Source organism: Mytilus californianus, unplaced genomic scaffold (genome assembly GCF_021869535.1).
Source record: "Mytilus californianus isolate M0D057914Y unplaced genomic scaffold, xbMytCali1.0.p SCAF_1, whole genome shotgun sequence".
NCBI classification, from domain to species: Eukaryota; Metazoa; Mollusca; class Bivalvia; order Mytilida; family Mytilidae; genus Mytilus; species Mytilus californianus.
In genome coordinates this window covers 92620164-92642011 of record NW_026262581.1, presented here as the reverse complement: position 1 = coordinate 92642011, position 21848 = coordinate 92620164, and the positions used below count along the sequence as shown (strand labels likewise).

The window sequence follows — 21848 nt, the reverse complement described above, 5'->3', positions numbered from 1 at the left end:
GTCATAGTTTAGTTTTTGTGTTTTGGTCTGTTTTTCTAATACTGTATGCAATAGGTCAACTGTATTTGGTGTATGGAAATATTTAACTATGTTCATGTCAGTCTGGCAGGTTTTATTTGACCTTGACCTCATTTTCACGTTTCATTGCTCAATGTTAAGTTTTTGTGTTTTGGTCTGTTTTTCTAATACTGTTTGCAGTAGGTCAACTATATTTGGTGTATTGAAATATTTTACGATGTACATGTCATTCTTGCAGATTTTATTTGACCTTGACCTCATTTTCACGGTTCATTGCTCAATGTTAAGTTTTTGTGTTATGGTCTGTTTTTCTAATACTGTATGCAGTAGGTCAACTATATTTGGTGTATGGAAATATCTTACAATGTACATGTCAGTCTGGAATGTTTTATTTGATCTTGACCTCATTTTCACATTTCATTGCTAAATGTAAAGTTTTTGTGTTTTGGTCTGTTTTTCTAATACTTTATGCAGTAGGTCAACTATATTTGGTGTATGGAAATATTTAACGATGTACATGTCAGTCTGGCAGGTTTTATTTGACCTTGACATCATTTTCATGGTTCATTGCTTATGTTAAGTTTTTGTGTTTTGGTCTGTTTTTCTTAAACTTTAAGCAATAGGTCAACTATATTTGGTGTATGGAATGATTGTAAGGTGCATATGTCTGTCTGGCAGGTATCATCTGACCTTCACCTCATTTTCATGGTTGATTGGTCAATGTTCAGTTTTCCTGATTAACTTTTTTTCTTAGATACCTTAAGCAATAAGTCAACTATATTTGATGCATTGTATGATTTTAAGGTGTACATGTCTGTCTGGCAGGGTTCAAATGACCTTGACTTCATTTTCATGGTTCATTGGTCAGTTTAGAATTACCATGGTTTGGTCTGTTTCTTTTATACTACCGGGATAAGCAATAGGTCATCTATATTCTGTGTATGGAGGGATTGTATTAAATGTGTACATGTATTTCCGGCTTGGTTTATCTGACCTTGACCTCATTTTCTTGGATCATAAATGTTAATGTGATACTTGTAGTAAAACTTTATATGTAGGACTATCAACATAAAATCAAAGGTCAGTATACATGTAGTAGGCGAGACATTTCAGCGTGTGCACTCTTGTAAAAAATAATGAAAGAGCTGTCTGATATATCAATGGATTATATATATATATCAAAAAGGAGTTGCCAATCTCTTGATTGAAAATGTTTACTGTTTTATTAAACTTAACCATTACAACCAATCTGACTGGTTTTATGTAGTATAAAGGCATAAAATATATAAAAGTGATGAAATTAAGTAAAAACGTAATAAGTAACAGTCTGTAGGAAGACATGTTTCCCAACTTGGACACATTATTTGGACTCTGATCTGACAAGCCTTCGCTACTGGTTAATGTTGTGTGCTTGGTTGAAGAAGCAGCAAATACCAATTTTAAAGGACTACAGTCTTCTCCACTCAAGGAGAGCATCCTACCATGATTCCACCAAAGGTAGGGGTATGAAAATATCTTGCATTCATTATATGTAAGAATCAATTTAAAAAGTAAAGCCGTACCAAATCTATATAAAATATTGTTTAATTTATTCAAGATTATTTTCAGCCTTTATGGAAGATTATTGCCAAGGAAATGAAACCTTTCCCCAGAATCAGTTGGTATTTACCTGGCCATTTAAGTTTTTACAAATTGAACTGTTCACTTTAAATAAATACAATAGTTAGTGCACACTGTGTAGTTTATTCAATGGGGAATTTAAATTTTTCCTTAAAAACTAATCATTCATTGATTAATTTGGCTATTAATTCAATGGGACAGTTAAATTTGCCAAAATTTAAATGGCCAGTTTAACATCAACTGATTCTTTGGAAAGATTTCATTTCCTTCACAATAACAGAAATCTGAAATGCAAAATTTAACAATGACTTCTATCTTACCGTATATATAAGAGGCAGATTTAACTGAGATTTACCAAATGCTACCTATAGTACTGAAAGTTTGGAGTTAAATATTGCATTGTAAATACTACATTTAAATACAAAATTGTATTTCAATGTAGATTAGGGAAAAAAGTAAAATTTGATTTGAGAATTTAGGTTGTCCTCACTTTTTTACAAACAAATCCGACACTAAAGCAAATAAATCTTGTACATGTATATTTAATTTTCTCTTTGTTTCTTACACCTGGTACTGCATTAAACATACCCATGCATATCAATTTGAATTCTGAACATTACACAACTTTTCACAGTACATTGGAACTTAATTATTCTTCTTATTTTTATCAAAATTATTTTCATGATATATCCCTCTGCAGAATATGGACATCACAATTTTTTAATATGGAAAACTATGTCAATGCAAAATGTCAAAGTAAGAAATTATAGCCTCGAAATTCAGGTTTCACTCTATATATGTTTAATAGGGTACATTTAAAGTTCTCCAGGATGAATACAACCACACAGATACTCTCAAATTTCTTTCGTAATAATTGCGTCTCTTTAAATCTGTCAACATGCCAAAATAAGGACATTTTATTCCATTCAATACCTTCAGTTTCTTTGACTGCTCCTTGGTATCTTCTTACTTTTTGTACTTGACTTTAAGTAAAATTATTGAAACAAATGGCAGAGTGAAGACAGATAAGGAAAGGCCAACAACGAAACTAGCGTCAATACCGTCTACTGTAACTAAAAAAAGTTCCTGTTCACAAAGTGCCAGAATATCCTTTTCAATACTTTTTGGTAACATCCGTATTTGGAAACAGAAATTGACATGGCAGGTTAACGTAAGGTAAGTTAACGGTTAATATTTATCATGTAACATGTACGATACGGTATGTTGTGACAGCAGAATGTCTGCAATGGAAAGTTTTGAAAGTCCATGTCCTTTATATTTGTTTTTCCTTGTTTTGGTATAAATCACACCGTTTGTTTCCTCGTTTGAATTGTTACACATTTTGTCCTGCCAGTTGCCTTTTTATAGCTGATTATCGTTACGGTATGGCTTTTATTCATTGATAAAGGTGTACATGTCTGTCTGGGAGTGTACATAAGACCTATATCTAATTTACTTGGTTCATTGGTCTATTTTAAGATTTTGTGGTTTGATCTGTTTCCAAGTCATGTACTATAGAATGATTGTAAGGTGTACATGTCTATCTGGCATAGTTCATTCGACCCTTACCTCGTTTTCATAGAACATTGATAATGTTAAGTTTATGTGATACATGTACCAGCAGTAAAACCTTCATATTGCAGACTTGCAACATAAATTCAATGATAAGTTAAACATGCGAGACATTTTAGCGTGAGCACTCTTGTGTTAATATTGCATTACCAATGGCAAAGTCTTGATATATTTGTTTTTAAAATCGACTTGATGTGGTCACAGCCTAGTCAAGTTCCTACAAAGGATGTTTATTTCAGTCCACGAATAACTTATAGATGCACAGATATATCAATATTTATTAGTATTGAACGGGTATGTGGCCGAATATTACAAACTGAAAAACTGAGACGCATAGCTAGCATTGCGGCATGAGAACTTTGAAATCCTCCAGCGGCACTGTCCATCGAAGCTATCTGCATGTATGTCTGTTGGTGCTTTTTGAAGATTGGCTATACTCCAATGAATACTATATAATAATAATATGAATATCCTTATTGCAAAAAAGTATCGCATCAAGCCTTATAGAATCTACCAGTAAGATGCCAGTTTGTATCTTTCTCTACGATTGGGCATACGATAATGACAATAATTTTTAGTTTTATATAATATTTTAGAGAATCGATCGTATATTTAACGAAAAAGCGAACATTTTATCGCCAAAGTATGACCCTTTTAGCACAAAATAAAACCCTTTTGGCGAAAAACAAAATTTGACCAATGCTCAAAGCGACAGAAAATTAATCAATTTTTCACTTGTGTATGTGAATAGTAGAATGATAAAACATTTCAAATGTCAAATCAGTACAAATTTAAAATGTCTTATTAATAAAAATGCAGTGTATAATGGGCTCAAAGTAACAACCGTTTCTTCTCATTTTTTTTGTATGTTTTGCTGTAAAAAATTGTTCTAGAGTGTCAAGGATTTAGGAAACGTTGAACTGGCAGTGTTTCAAATGTTATTTTACGTATCTAACGCCTTGTTTCTATTTTTACGTATATTGACGCTGTGTTTCTATTTAGGCAGTAACCATTTTTCGGGAGGGGGGGAGAGGCTATGGTTTTTTTTCCGGACAAACTTTGGCGAAAAACATTCTATTTTTTTGGCGACAAGTCGAAAACAATTTTTTTTCTTTAAATTTTAGCATATTACATATAGTGGCAGCTGAGGGTGAAACAAACAATTTCTTTTTCTCAGGGTCATAAACAAATTATTTTTTTCTCCAAAAACTGGAAACAAACTTTTTTTTCCAAAAAAAATCCATAGCCCCCCTCCCCCTCCCGAAAAATGGTTACTGCCTAGATAGAAACACAGCGTCAATATACGTAAAAATAGAAACAAGGCGTTAGATACGTAAAATAACATTTGAAACACGTGATCGTCATATCCAATGAAAACATTAGAATGCTACACCATATGTAATATTAATAGGTGTTCAAAGAAGAACAATGTTATCAATAATTTGTCCCAAATGGCTTTATGTCTTAGTCAAGAATGATCCGGAATGCTCACAGGGAAATGTCTTGCCCGTGTAACTGATGATGGATGGGCATTGGCTGCTTAAGTTTTACTGCAAATTAATATGCATATTAAGAATGAGAACATATGTGAATCTTATATGAATTTAACACTGCTTTGTACAAAACAGACAGGCTGAAAACAGGGTATAACAGAACATTTACATTATCATTGACCCATGAATATAAGGTCAATTTCAGATAAACCCTGTCAGATGCAAATATAAACCATACTACACCTTACAATCATTTTATACACTCACTATAGTTCTGACCTAATCATAATAAAATGCACTGCAGGGCACAGTTTGTTACAACCACAGAGGTTGAACCATGAACAATTGGGACAAGTATGAACACAATATTCAAGCTTGATACAGCTCTTAATTTGGATCGTGATAAAATATTTGACACAGCATAGGTTTCGGACTCCAAATGAATGTGGTCTAAGAATTCAAAAATACATAATTTACCTATACCCTAATATCCAAAATCTAAAATAAGTTAGAATCAGCATTTCAAAGAACTAAAAAAATTCAATTTTTAATTTTTCTGATTTTGGACCCTTTGGATCTCAATTTGAACTAGTTTGTTAACGGGGCTAAAAATCCAAAATCTAAATACAGATCCCAGTTACCAGTAGATTCAGCACACCAAAGAACCACAAGAATTAAAATTTTGGTTTAAATCAAATAAAGTTTAATTTTGGACCATTTGGACCTCAATGTGAACCAATTTGATAATGGGCCCAATATCTAAATACAGAGTTTGATTATATAAAAAAAAAACCCAAAGAATTCAATTTTAGGTTTAAATCAAACTTAGATTAATTTTGGACCCTTTGGACCTGAATGTGAACCAATTCGAAAACAGAAATACACAAACATGGTAACAGATTCAGCATATTAAAGAACCCAAAGAATACATGATTCTCATCGAAATTGAAATTGGTCAAGAAACAAATAATGCATACAAAGTATTGGTGTTTGTTTGGTTCCTGATTCATAAACAGTTTGGGCCATAATCACCAAAATCAATTCCAACTTTCCCTTTTTGGTTTGAAATCTTGTATAATAATTTCATAGAAATCCATGGATTTATTCTCAAGTTATGGTCTGGAAACCCCGGAAAATCTTTTTTTAACTTTTATTCCTAAACTGTTAGGGCAATAACCCCAAATTCAATTCATACCTTCCTTTTGTGGTATGGGACCTTGTGGTTTTATTTCTTTGAGATCTATACACTTATACTCAAGTTATTGTCTGGAAAACATATTGTCTACAGACCACAATGACGACATATCCACACCATTATAAAATGGCAAATTTTTTACAGTCTATAAAAACTTAATGTTGACCACACTTCAAAAAAAGGCCAAGGTCAGATGTATCTCATCAGACAATCATATTCACATTACAATCATTCTGTACACCATACATTGTTGACCTAGAGAATCTGACAGAGAACAGACCAAATCATGGAACCTAAATGATGACCAAATGGTGCAGGATAAGCCACTCAAATTAACAAATTTTTCGTAAACCTTTTTCTTATCCCAATCCATGCAATGTGATACAAAATATATCTATTCATGTGAGAAATAGATCACAGGCAATAGCCATAAGAGAATTAATTGTCCTTATTACACATAAAAACTGTCAAATTAATTTGAAAACAAATAATGTACACATACCCTTAAAAATGGAATCAAGATAATGTTCATATGCCAGATTAAACCAGACCATAAGGCAACTGCATACAAGATATGGATTGACTCATTCTTCTTCAGTCTGGATTATGAAGTTTTATATCAGGAGCATCCACTGCTAGATCTGTATCCCTGTGTTTTGTATCTGATGAGCCTTTATATAAACTAGATCATTTTAGAATTCTAGATCTATTTGAAGACTTGGCAGCCAATCAGGTAATCAGCAAGTCCAATGAACATTTCTGTCATGTAATTCCTAAGTATCATTTGTGTCAAGTCTTGTTTAAACTAGCAAAGAAGTTTCTGTGACATTTAAAACTCAAAACATGATGTTGAAAGATACCAAGAGATGGAAATATAAACTGTTGACACAGAGATGTGTCTTCGTTTTTTTGGTGGTATAATGCAAATGTTGAAATTAACTTGCAATATTTAAACTTGTTATCTATGCAATGAACCATGATGACTAACGGTTCAGGGCAAAATAAAAACACCATGGAAATGATAATGCTTATAAAACTGCATACCCAACACCATTTACTTATCAATTGGTTCCTTGTTAAACTGTGAAAGTTTCAAAGTCCATGAACCATGATAAGGAAGTGGGACCAAATAATCTCTATGAAAATGAGACTTGCAAATGCCAATACAACTGCATACCAAATATCAGATATTAGTCACTCATCTTAAACTGATCTAATCACAAATCACATGTAAATAATGCAAAGCATTCAGTCAATAAACCATGACTGAGGCTGGAGCTGAACAATCTCAATGGAACTGACATTTGTCAATGCTTATACATCTGTATACCAAATATCATTGACATACCACTTATAGTTCCCTTTCAATTGACCTAATCACAAACTTATACTTGTAAACTAATTAAAAGTTTTAAGTCAACTATGACTGAGGGAGAGAAGCAAAATAATCTCCTTAGAAATAAGATGTTTCAATGCTTATATAACTGCATACCAAATATCACTGACCTACCACTAGTTGTTTTCTTTAACTTGAACTTATCACAATCAAATACATTGTTGAAGCTGCTGCTTATGGAAAAAGCATGACCAAGTCTCGCTTTTCAACTTCGTCCATACCATACAATAAATCAGCTGTGAGTTACCCTTGACCACAGAAACCTCTTCCCCCTTTATTTGTCATTCAGACTCAAATAAAATATAAGATAGGTTTTCTCAATTAAATTTTTATTTACCTATTTATCTATATCATTATCATACATCATAATATAAAATACCCAAATGAAACCAGACCCATTCTGCTCCATCAAGTGTGTACAAATACCAAAGAAATTGTAATAATATGTTTTTAGTCCCTTTATAAGTAAAAGGAGGAAAAGGATCTGCATCATGGGTAAGGTATCACTGGTTAAATATTACAATTATACAAAATAACTGACAAGAGCTGAGGATTCTTTTTAGTTTCTTGATACCAGTTCCCAGACTAGCTGTTTAAATAGAATTTAGAAAATCAATTCTGTTCTGAGATACATGTCTTATATTTTAATATCCTTAGGTCTTAAAGGAATATTTTTTTTGCTCAATATTAAATACCAAACTTAAATAAATTTATATAATTCCATAAAATATATGAATCCTCAGTTTGTCACATATGAAGAGGCATTTACAAATATAACAAGGAATACAATGGTAAATACTAAGATAAAAAATGCATAAAAATACATGAATCAAATTCATTTATGAGGTGTACTCAATTTATTTACTGGTTTATTTAAATAAACTAATATCGTGATCTGTGCAAAAATTATTAGATCACCAAGGAAATAGTTAACTGCATTTCATTAAACATTTATAACCCCAAGCTCTAATATTGTATACAAAGTTTCTTTATAATTCCTCCCAATTTCTAACCAAAGTCAATTCTTTATATCAAAGTAGGATAGTTATTCAACAATACATGTATGATATAAGTATTTTTTTTTTTATTATTTTCTTGGAACCAGAACTTTTTGCCCAGGAAGTAATAAGTAATTATTTCATATAAAATAAGAGGAGGAGATATGATTGCCAACGAGACAACTCTCCACCAGAGACCAAATGATATAGAATTTAACAACTATCAGTCACCTACAGCCTTCAACCATGAGCAAAACCTATACTCATAGTCCATATCCTTTAGGAAATGTGCCATAGTAAGCAAGTATATCATCTGTTTGCTCATTCGTCTACAACTTCCAATCACAATTAAAGGATTGAATTGTTTTTGCCTAAACTTTCAAATAATCTTCAGTATCTGTTGGCATTGTGTATATTTTTTTCACATCCAAAGGTTCCCCAATCGAAGAATGGACTTTTCCCTTTATAAAATTTTATTACTCTTATTGAAGGATAGGTTGGTTCAGCTGATAAGAACAGATTTAGTTAGAGCAAGATTCTGCATTTATAAATCTTGTAATTTGGTCAATCTTCAACGACCACTTAAATATTTATGTTCATTCATTTTTCTATTTTATCCACTAAGAAGAGTTAAAAGCATAATAAATGTCTGATCTCATTATGTAAATTTATATTTTGAATTGCATGTATAAACAAAATATATAAACTCAATCATACTAAGGCTTGGTATAACAGGATTTGACAGTAAAAACAAATAAAATCACATAAAAACCACTAAAATCAGATAAAACAAGATAAAACACAAATCTTGTTATAGCAAAGCCTTATAAAATTTACATTAAAGCTACAGTGGTAATATATATCAGTGTGAATCCCAAATTTATTTTGAATTTAAGTCATTAAAATTTTGTCATAATGAGATCCAACTACTAAAAACATGATTAAAAACAAATATATTTGAACCAACCTATCCTTCACATGATAAAATGGTGGCATGAGAAGCTTCTTTCCCTTTTTTTTCAAATACTTAGGAGGTCCATACATTACAATTGAGAACCCCAAAATTTCATTATAATAAAATAAAATAAACACAGCCATTAGATACAGAAGATAATCTGAAAGTTTAAATGAAAACCTTCCAATAGTTTATAAGCTGTGGATGAGAGATGATGATGGACAAACAGACAGACAAATCTTCTTTAATAACCTTTTTATGCTCAACATGAGTGCAAATGGGCATGGGATTTGGTCCTGCCCTGGGTCATATCAAAGAATTGAAAATTGGTATTTGATGCTCCCCTGGTAAGCATTCAGCAATTAGGAGCAGGAGCAAAGACTGGTCTGCTGGAAGTCAGAATAATGTGTTCAGGTAGGGTTAGATGTCTTGTGCAGACTTTTACATTATGAACTAGCACATTAAAAAAATCTTGCATTTTTAATTGTCCATCCATCCTTCAAAATCAAAACTTCTTTTACAGGATCCTGGTTATACATGTGGAGGGGGGAGGTAATTGTTTAGAAGCTGAGTACAAGCCTCAAAAATGAAACATTAAAATATAAATAATCATAAATGAGAAAAAATATAGAAATCAATCACACAAAAACGAGAAAATATGACAAACTGCAAAAACTATGTAATTATTTTCACTTGAGTGGTCTCAGATGCTGAATAATGCATTTATAATATATAAACAAAACCAATAAATAAAACTGACAGCCATTAATTTGTATGAATGTAAAGAATGCAGAGTCAAAACAAACCATCTAACTAAAAATTTTTATTTCTAGTTCATATTGCACCAAAAACTCAGTACTTAAATTGTTTACCGTAATAGGGGATTTGTTTTATTCCCTTTTAGTGTTTGGCCATCAAAGTCCTACTTAATAGGTTTCTAACCAGAAAAAATCATTTCACAAAGGACTTATAATTCTTAACCAGTGTACATAACTTAAAAAATATATGTAAACTGAAGCAAGTCTTATGGGTATCTTGTGAAACCATACATCATACCTTTGGGACCTCTCAAATAATAATTTCACAGTTTTTTTTTTATATTTCTTCAATCACAAAACAATAATTGAATGCAAGAAAAAATAATGAAATAAATATTTATAATTTGAATAACAAAGCATTAAAAATTAATTGCATTTATAATTCATTCTGCTTATAAGACAAATATCTGCTGATTTTTTTACAAAAGATAGCAACAGTTCATCCAATGGTTTGCAGGATTGTAGTCTGAGGATTTTACCATACAAGGAAATTCTTAGGCAGCAACAGCAACTCTTTCGACTAAAAAGAAACAAAGTTAAATTTCAATTGTTGATCCTTAATTTTAAAATAATCTAACGGGAATAAAGAAACAGACATAAGTGTATGTTAAACAATTTGTTTATTACTTATATTGATTACTCAAAAATATATAGTATCAAAAATATCTGATTTTATTGTTATCTCCCCTTCATATATCTTCTTCAGATCTAGTATCTGCTTTAAAGGGTACATTATTTTAAAATGAAAAGATTGAATACTTATTTTTTTTAATTGTAAATTAAAAAAAAATATATATATTATTGAAATCTATTTAGTGACATTCATCACACTATAACATAAACACATTAAAGTTGTATGTTGATGAATAAGTTCTCACCTTATAACAGCTTTATCCCAGCAAGTAACCCAATGGAAACCTGATGCTAACCTGGAATATAAAAGTAGTCAGTTATACTAAACTTTCCTAAAAAAAATTATTACACATGTACTAAATTTTAAATTGCACTAGGATAACAAAAAATCATGGAAAAAATATTTGGTATTCTGAATTATAAACTCAGTTTTATATTTACCAAAAAAATTCAACCGGTATCTCACCAGTGTAAAATTATTTTTTTGGTACTAAAGAACCTTATGAAATTGATTTCAAATATTATATTACTAAAAAGATGCTTGATTACCTACCAACATGTTAACAAAATCAGACATCCAAGTCTTACTCCCAACACCATAAAAACATCATTATAACAACCTAAAAATAAAAAAAATAAAAAAATAATTACTTGTTTTACAGATCAATCTGTCTTTTAGAAGACTAACAAAATAATGCTATGTTTCATTTATTAAAACCTGTTATACATTATCATCTTCACTATATAAACTTTAAAACTGCTCGAGATAGAAATTGACCTTGTGCAAGTGCACGTATATGTATAAGACAATGATTTTGGAATATTCAATTACAAAATCGGATGGTTTTGTTCTCTTTTGATGGTTCTTAAAATCATTTTCATAACAGCGTAGACAACCCCAATACTTATGTTGGTAATAATACTAACTCAATTACTGTAAATTCAGAAACTATTGCAATGTTTTTATTATCGCAAAAAATGCAACATGGTTGTATTGGCAATAATTTAAACTAGCTTTTTGAAATTTTTTATATGAATTAAACAGGATTTTTCTCAATATCGCAAAAATTAAAATCGCATTTTAGTCTAAAATTACAAAATCGCAATTAATTTTTGACTCTTCACATTGGATAATCTGCGAAGCGGATTATGTAAAATGTGAAGAGTCAAAAATTAATTTTATGATTCAATAAATTCAAAATAAATTATAGCCATTCATTATAAATAAATTTCTATCAAAAATAAGGCTCAAAGAACTTTTTATATTATTTATATTAACCATAACAACGTACACGGATGTTGGCGTATGAATATACGTCAGAGTGGGCATGTCGCCATAAAAATTGACAACATTGAAAATAAAAGTAATACTTTTAACCAATCAGAAGACAGTAAATACACCAAATTTATTTATTAATAATTGCACGCAATAATTTCTGAATTTACAGTACCTTTAACTTGTTTGCCATTGGCTATCGATAACAAGTGATTTTACGTTCACTCAGTCTGTCAGAGGCCTTCCAATAGGGATTTAAGGTGGTACCCAACACCTTGACTAATATTAATTTGGCTCGTTTAATTTTCATAAAATTTTGACAAAATGTTTACTTTGACCCTTTGACAAAAATATAAAAATTTCAAAAAATTTGAACCAACCACTTTATCAGAAAAATTTCACTGGTTATATAGCAGTTTGACAAACACTAATTTTGATCATTGAGAAGCTTAATATTTCCTTAACAATACAACGTAATTAAAACGTTTAGCTGATTTTTACAGAGTTATCTCCCTGTTGTGTTAGGTACCACCTTAAATAGAATAAAAGAGCAAAGTACATGTAGGCACAAGAGAAGAAAAAAAGAAAATAATTATTCAACATTTAAATCAACACACAAGGTTTAGTCCTCTGCTAGTAATTCATACTATTTAGAACCTTTGCCAACCCCAGTTTAAATGTCTATAACACATTCAATGTGACAAGTGGGCATTACAAACTTTCACCTTATCTGACCCAGTCAATAGATAACATGAGAGCGCCAAGAAATCGTCTTGTCCACGCTTTTATGAAAATGATTCTATATCAATTCAATATTCAAACAGTTACAGACTTTGCATAAAAATTTGTTCGACCTAAGATAATCACTCGATACCAGACAGAAAACAAAAGTAAGACTACTCTAAAAATCAAACGCTGATAGAAAAGAACCCTTAAAAAATAATGTTAAATGCCTATATATATATTATTTCCATAAAATTTGTGGAATATATAAACTTACCACATATTTTTCATGGTAAAGCCTCAGACTTGGTGAAGATTGAATTGACCATCTCCCTTAGAGCTGCTCTCCCGGCTGACAAGGTGGCTCTCCTCATCATCTTAACATCTTTTTTTTTAAATATAGTTTTATACATTAAATATATAAGATGCATTTCCAATAAATCCCCTTTCTTGAAAATTTCAGCAAATCAATTGTTAATAACCCAAGATTTCTCCCACCCTGCATACTTATTATCTAGAGCTCTGCTTACATTTATTTTTTTTTATTACAGAGCACTAAATAATAGTCAATATTAGCTAGTATACATCTGATATTAAAAAAAAATGTACAAACATGAATATCCAAGTAGATGAAAATCCTAACATTGAGGGAATTTCAAGTATGTGGAGTTAAACAGGGGTATAATAAATTGCCTCTCTTTGACCCAAATTTCACCCTGTTCGGACTCCACATCCTTGTTATATTAAACAAAATAAATAAAATAGTACAATTAAAATTAAAAAATAGATTGATAACAAAAATCTAACACATTTCAATAAAATATTTCGTACTGATCGACTTATGGTGGCAGCGTGGTCCTATAAGTAGTTCAACTACTGTATCACTAGCCTGTCAACACTGAGAACCCTCACATGAAATGTGTAACTTCATTCTTAATTTGACTCGGGTTTGCCCGTTTCCCTGATGAAGGTGATGTTTTCACCAGGCACTCTGGCTGTCTCCACAAATAAAAATTTACAGCCAAAATTATAGTAAATCATGTTAAAGTGGTGTTTAACACCAAAAATCAACCAATCCAATTTCAACAAGATGTTCTTTAACTATGCCTTTTGTAAAATTATTCTTTAAAAAATATCACCTTGGTTACAAACCAAAATCAGCTAAAAATGACAAAAAAAGTGCAAAAAATATATTTCTAACTTCTTAACTTCGTAAATTCCTCTGCATTAGAGCACCCTTGTCACATATCTTAAAGATATTAAAATTAACATGAAAGAAAAGGTTGTAAGGGGATATATTTACTGCAGACCATTATTCATCTTTTTAGTTTACACTAGAGAGGCATTTGCTATGGTAAGGTATTTTGAAACGTTGCTAAAAAAAACAAAAATAATTAAAATTTTTGCTAAGAAATTTAGTGGGAATATTCACATCGGCAGATTTAATTGCATTAACTACATGTATAAAGTAACTGGTAAAATTAGAAAGTATCTCAAATCCTAAAGTAACAAAAAGATGGCAAAAATATATACATTACAATTTGCAAAAAAAAAATACATTTCAATAATTGAACATTTTATTTTCTTTCTTTTTCTTTTAGATTATCCATTCTTAAACTGCTGGAAGTGTTTTGACTAGACATGAGTATAAACGGAAAATAGAAAGAATTTTTGTAATGTCAAATACAAGTTAACATACAACTTCCAATCTTGTTGAAAATGGAGAATCTTTACATATTTTTTTTTTTTTTTTTGTAAAAAAATTATAAACATTTTCTCAAGCATACACAAAAATAGTCTGAATTACATTCTTTACTGTTGCAGTTATATCACACAACCATTTTATGCAGCCACGGTTATCTGAAAAAGAAATATACATTACTCATGAAAATTGAAATAATATTTAATGCAAAACAATTATAATTAACTGAGCATTACAATTATAATGTATAGAACATTTCTTTTTCTTTGTTATAAAGTGATTTGTTGACATAAATTTTAAAGTACCAGTATTTCTTAGCAATAAAAGGATGAAAAACAAGTCATTGGCTGATGTCTTGACAAATATCTTTTTAACATTGTTTTATAGCTATATATAGTATATCAGGCTATTAACATACTTGATATAATTTTTTAACATTTAGTCATGTTGAACCTTTATAGCTAACAATACAATATAGGTTTTGTCATTGTTGAAGGCATAGGGTGACATTTAGTTGCATCCACATCATTTGGTCTCTGGTTGATAGCTGTCTCATTGGCATACATACCACACTTACATATTTTCATATATGGGGACAACTATAGATAACAAAAAAACTGAAATCCCAAGACTTCCCTTATATATCTTTATATCTCCTTCTAAATTGTTTATTCAACTATATGTAATGAAGACATTAATATGTAAGATTTACATCTGTGCCTAACAAAAATCTTGGGCTTTAAAATGCTCTTGGATGAAAAGTTCATAAATCTATGTATTGATTCTTACCATAAAAGTCAGCTCCAATGCCCACTCCCAGCTTCAATCCTTACAGACAAGCTGTGATGCTAACCTGAAATATAAAATGATAATTCATTAATAAAACCCTGTAACTCGGAAACGTAAAATCTAAAATTTATAAAAATCGAAAGGGAGCTCATGTCAATAGATATAAACAATTCACCACAATTTCTTGCAAGTTGGTGAAAGCATTCTTGAGTTATTGTCCGAAAACTGGAAAACCCCCCTTTTTTTAATGAATAAAACCCCATAACTTGGAAACGAAAAATCTAAAATTTATAAAAAACGAAAGGGAGCTCACGTCAATAGATTTAAACAATTCACCAAAGTTTTATGCAAATTGGTTAAAGCGTTTTTGAGTTAATGTCCGACATGTTGACGACGAACAACGGTATACCATAATACGTCCCGTAAACGGGCACATAAAAACTGTTTAAAAGGTTCTTTGTTGGTATTATGTATGTATATTGAATAGATTGAATGATTGGTTGTTGGTTGCTTAAGGTCCAGTGGCAAATCATTAAATAGAAATAGTCTTAAAATGTATTATATATGTCAAGAACATATGGATGAGACAGCAATCCAACACATTTTTATGTAAACAATACAGATCCTAAACTTTCTTCTTATTTGGTTACTGATATAATAATCAGATTAGATTCCTGTAAAAATTCAAGCGTTCAAATCTTTGTTTTTTCATAAAATATTTATAATACATTTGAGTTTTCCAAAACAGGACTAACATACTGGTACATACCTTTGTATTAGCTGTATAAGACCACCAAGTCTTATTCCCACACCATGAAAACATGTCTCAGAAAGAACCTGAAATGAAATTATAATCAACACATTATACATTTTGTAAATCAATTTATGTGTTACCTATAACCTAAAATTTACTAAATATTGTTCTGATTTCTTATTGCAGGTAGACAATTGTATAAAATATTTTTTTTTTAAATCAATATAAAAGATAGAAAAGTAAAAAAACGTCAGATTTAAATTTAACTGCACAAAAAATATCTGAATAAATTACAAAGTTATCTCCCATTGAATGCAAAATCGTGTCTTAAATTGTACTGGTCTTTTCTTGAAGTTTAATGACTATTTTTAGGATTTACTATTGATATTTTGATAGAAAATCTTGTTCATGTATCTTGTATCTTTAAATACTAAACTGGTAAATTAATTCATCAATGGTGTTTTAAATGCAATATTTCAGAAGGGTCTGTTATCTTAAAAGATCTGGCTAAAATAAACTTGCCTTTTCTATTTTCATGGTAAAGAGTCAGACTTGGTTGAAGATTTAATTGACCATCTTCCTAAGAGCTGCTATCCTGGCTGACAAGGTGGTTCTTCTCAATATCTTATTGTCAATCTATGTTGTGTCCATTTGTTTTTAGAAAATAAAGTAACATACATAAAAAATATCAGATGCACTTTCAATTAATAAACTTTTTGAAAAATTTCAGGTAATTATTTTAAGTGACACATAATTTTTCCCACCCTAAATTTCTATTCTCTAGAAAACATCTGATATGTAAAAAAGTGCATAAATGTGGGTATCCAAGTAAATAAAAATCTAACATTGAGGGAATTTCAAGTATTTAAAGTTAAACACAGTATAATAAATTACCTCCCTTTGACCTAAATTTCACCCTGTTAGAACTCCACATCTTTGTTATATATAACAACTAGAGGCTCTAAAGAGCCTGTATCGCTCACCTTGGTCTATGTGCATATTAAACAAAGGACACAGATGGATTCATGACAAAATTGTGTTTTGGTGATGGTGATGTGTTTGTAGATCTAACTTTACTGAACATTCTTGCTCCTTACTACTATCTCTATCTATAATGAACTTGGCCCGGTAATTACGGTGGAAAATACTTTGTAAAATTTTACAAAAATTTACAAAATTTATGAAAATTGTAAAAAATTGACTATAAAGGGCAATAACTCCTTAAGGGGTCAATTGACAATTTTGGTCATGTTGCCTTATTTGTAGATCTAACTTTGCTGTACATTATTGCTGTTAACAGTTTATCTCTATCTATAATAATGTTCAAGATAATAACCAAAAACTGCAAAATTTCCTTAAAATTACCAATTCAGGGGCAGCAACCCAACAACGGGTTGCCTGATTGGTCTGAAAATTTCAGGGCAGCTAGATCTTGACCTAATGAACAATTTTATCCTCATCAGATTTGCTCTTTATGCTTTGGTTTCAGAGATATGAGCCAAAAACTGCATTTTACCCTATGTACTATTTTTTAGCCATGTCGGCCATCTTGGTTCGCGGGCGGGGTCATCGGACACATTTTTTAAAATAGATACCCTAATGATGATTGTGGACAAGTTTGGTTAAATTTGTCTTAGCAGTTTCAGAGGAGAAGATTTTTGTAAAAGATTACAAAAATTTACGAAAAATGGTTAAAAATTGACTATAAAGGGCAATAACTCCTTAAGGAGTCAAATGACCATTTTGGTCAAGTTGACTTATTTGTAGATCTTACTTTGCTGAACATTATTGCTGTTTACAGTTTATCTCTATCTATAATAATGTTCAAGATAATAACCAAAAACGGCAAAATTTCCTTAAAATTACCAATTCAGGGGCAGCAACCCAACAACGGGTTGTCCGATTCATCTGAAAATTTTAGGGCAGATAGATCTTGACCTGATAAACAATTTTACCCCATGTCAGATTTGCTCTAAATGCTTTGGTTTCAGAGATATAAGCCAAAATTTACATTTTACCCCTATGTTCTATTTTTAGCCATGGCGGCCATCTTGGTTGGTTGGCCGGGTCACCGGACACATTTTTTAAACTAGATACCCCAATGATGATTGTGGCCAAGTTTGGTCAAATTTGGCCCAGTAGTTTCAGAGGAGAAGATTTTTCTAAAAGTTTACGGACGACGGACGACGGACGACGGACGCCAAGTGATGAGAAAAGCTCACTTGACCTTTCAGGTCAGGTGAGCTAAAAAAACATGAATAGTATACCGGTAATCAAAATAAAAAAATAATTAAATTACAAAAATTCAACACATTTCAATAACATATTTAGTGCGGATGGAGTAATGGTGGCTGAATGGTCAAAGTAGTTCAACTACTGTATCAATAGCCTGTCAACACTCTGAACCCTCACATTGTAGGTGTGTTTAACATCAATCTTAATTGACTAGAGCTGCCAGTTTCTCTTTCAAGGGGATGTTTTCACCAGGCTGTTTCCACAAATAAAAACTGGCAGCCAAGATATAGCAAATCATGCTGAAAGTGGTGATAAATACCAAAAATCAATCAATCTACTTTCATCAAGATATTCTTCAACTATGCTTCTTGTAAAATATTCTTTAAATAATATACCCTTCGTTGTAAACTCAGCTAAAAATGACACAAGGTGAAAAAATATATTACAATTTGCAAAAATAAAAAACATTTCAATAATTGAACATTTTTTCTTTTTCTTTTTTTTTCTTTTTTTTCTTTTCTTTTTTTTTAGATTCTCCATTCTTAAACTACTGGAAGTGTTTTGCCTAGACATGAGTATGAACAGAAAATAGAAAGTAATTTTAGATATTTCAAAGACCTATTAACCTACAACTTCCAATCTTGTTGAAAATGGAGAACCTGTACATAATTTTTTTTTCTTTTTGTAAAAATTATAAACATTTTCTCAAACATACACAAAAATAGTCTGAATTACATTCTTTATTGTTACAGTAAAATCACATAGCCCTTTTATGCAGCAACGGTTACCTGAAAAAGAAATATACAGAATTAAACGTAATTGTCAAAATCTGAAAATTGAACAATATCAAATGCAAAATAATAAATAACTGGTCATTATAATCATGATTCATAAAACCTTTCTCTTACTTTGTTTAAAAGTGATTTGTTGATATATTTTTTGAACTACCAGTCTTTATTAGCAGAAAAGGATGAAAAACAAGTCAATGGTAGATGTCTAACATATTTCTTTTTTTTTACATATTGTTTTTTTTTGTATTGGCTCTTACCATAAAAGTCAGCTCCAATGCCCACTCCCAGCTTCAATCTTTACAGACAAGCTGTGATGCTAACCTGGAAAATAAAATGATTAGTCATTCAAGATTGTTGAAAAGGATCATTTTTGATGTACTGTATGTATATTCCATATTTTGAGTGATTGATTCATTTGATTGTTGGTTGCTAAATTTCCAGTGGCAAATTAAATAAAAGTCTATAACTATGTAATAGAAGTTGAGAACAGCAAACCAGCATCCCAACAAACTTTTACATAATCAAATCAGATAATTAAATTTACTCCTTTAATGGCAATTAAAGAAAGCAAAGACTTCTTACCAAACTCCTACAAACCTTCACGCTTAGAGCACATGCTATTTCCAAATACATTTTATAATACTTTTTCTTTTTTCAAAACAGGACTAACATACTGGTACATACCTTCGTATTAGCTGTATTAGACCACCAAGTCTTATTCCCACACCATGAAAACATATCACAGAAGAACCTAAAAAGAATTAAAAAAGACACATTATATATTTTACAAATCCATTTCTCTATAAATATGAAGTCACTATATAATGTTCTGATTTCTTACAAAATGTACACAATAGTATCAACACAAGTTTGTAAGATAAACTGTTGACAGAGATGTCTCGCCTAGCAGCGGAAAATGAAAAACATCTGATGATTAGCAACACTGCTAATTAATTCGATAATTTGTTAGTAATGCAAATATATACAAAATGTCATTGATCTATAGCAAGGAGTAACTATTAACCTGACTAAACAGAAAACTCGACATAATAAAAATAAAACAAGTCAAAGGTTTTTGTTTGGAATTTAACTGCACAAAAGTGATGTGCAAATCAGTTATATTCCATTGAAAGAACAAATCTTGCTGTTAATTGTACTTGTCCCCCCTTGAAGTTTTAAATATTTTGATCGAAAATCTTGTTCAAGAAAATGGTAACTTAAATTATAAAACTTAATAAAATTAATACATCAATGGTGTTTTGCATGCAGAAGATCAGAAGGGTGCTGGTGTGTTGTCTTAATATGCACTTCTTGTCGAATATTTCTAGAAAATGTATACAAATATTTGGCTTAAATAAAACTTGCCTTCTTAATTTCTTGGTAAAGCCTCAGACTTGGTTGAAGATTTTTTTGACCAACTTCCTTGGAGCTGCTATCCTGGCTGCTTTCAAAGGTTTTCCATCATAATTTTTTATGCTAATCAGTCCACTGAATCCATTTTATCTAAGTAATGAAATGTCCTTTCCATTGTACATTATAAAATGTACAATAGTCACCAGAATGTTCCAAGGCACCTCACATTATTTTTCAAATCATGGAAACTGAAGAAATTCTCAATTTAAAATACAAATAATTTAGTAAATTCATTTAAAAAGTACTGTAAAAATACCAGACATGCTTTTAAACAGGTAACTTGTATTTTGATAATTTACGAAATGTATTCTGTACCCCACAATTTCTTCCACTCATTAAAAGTATATTTTAGAACTATGTTTACATTTTTTTTTATTTACAGAGCTCTAGATAATAGCTTTTATATAAGTTACCAGACATCTGATATGAAAATACTTATACAAATGTAAGAAAAAAAGTACAGTGTAGTAATAGTATAATAAACACATAAAAATCAACATTTTTTAAATATTTTGAAGCACAAGTTTAATCAAAAATATCTCATTTTCAAGGTTTACTACTCATGTACATAGTAGTCATGTATAGTCCCAAAATTTGTAAAAGCCTCTATAGATTTGCATACTCTCTGTGAATTCCAAAAGATATGGGTTAAAAACTATTTATTTTACCTTTGATGAAAAATTACTTAGTTCCCAAGTCAGGAAAAAAATTATCAAACAATTCCATAGTACCAAGTGGACAACTTAAATATTTGTACAATCATTGTGTGAAGTTAAAAAGATTGAGATTGAAAACTGCAGTTGATTACACAAAATCAGTACCATCTTTGAAAATTTTGGAAAACAATCATCAAGATCAGAATTAAGGGAAAAATGGGGGGAAATTCCTCAAACAATTTCATATAAGCAGGTACACAACTTCAAAATGTATGCAATTATTCTGTGAAGTTTCAGTGGTACAAGAAAAAGAAGCTGAAATGAAAAAATACAAATATGATGCAAAATGATATTACATGTATCAAGTATGAAATCTTTAGATTTAATAAAAAAATTTAGAACTCAAAGAAATGATATAAATACTGATTCTTTATAATAAAAATTAATTTCAATACTTTTATAATTAAAATTAATTTCAAAACTCAAATGGCACGTAATACTTCAATAAAATAGATTTTTACTTTTTACTTTAGTTTTATACTTGAAAGAAAAATAGGAGCAAAATTTACAATTGAAAAAGTAACATTTTTTGTTCCCAGATTATTTATGATAGCATTTTTGATTGGTTATATCAAAATTTATTTTATGTAAGATTACTTCCAATGACTTTTGTCAGAAAAAAAGGAAAATCACTGATATCTTGACAATAATGGACTGAGGCAAGGTTACTGCACTCTCCAGAATCATTGGTTCCTTAAATAGATAAGAACCAGAAGCAGCCAATATACAGACTTACAGGAATCAGCTCTTT

At 30.4% G+C, this 21848-nt stretch overlaps 1 protein-coding gene and 1 long non-coding RNA gene across 3 annotated transcripts in view; one reads left to right on the top strand and one right to left on the bottom strand.

Annotated features, from left to right (window-relative positions):
* Positions 1-2607: 2607 nt before the first annotated feature.
* LOC127726301 (beta-1,3-galactosyltransferase 1-like) overlaps positions 2608-21848 on the top strand; it is a 54043-nt gene continuing 34802 nt past the window's right edge. Inside the window, exon 1 of the mRNA XM_052233621.1 lies at positions 2608-2814. The gene's annotated coding sequence lies outside the window, so the exon portion shown is untranslated. The remainder of the gene's footprint in view (positions 2815-21848) is intronic.
* LOC127726319 (uncharacterized) lies at positions 10129-19721 on the bottom strand. 2 transcript variants are annotated; one of them, XR_007993499.1, is made up of 6 exons: positions 19653-19721; positions 19226-19289; positions 12975-14557; positions 11252-11318; positions 10944-10994; positions 10129-10585 (listed from the first exon to the last, which is right to left on the bottom strand). It is a non-coding gene; the product is annotated as an uncharacterized LOC127726319 (long non-coding RNA). The 2 variants fall into 2 exon arrangements; XR_007993500.1 differs by lacking the exons at positions 19226-19289; positions 19653-19721 and adding exons at positions 15189-15252; positions 15958-16022.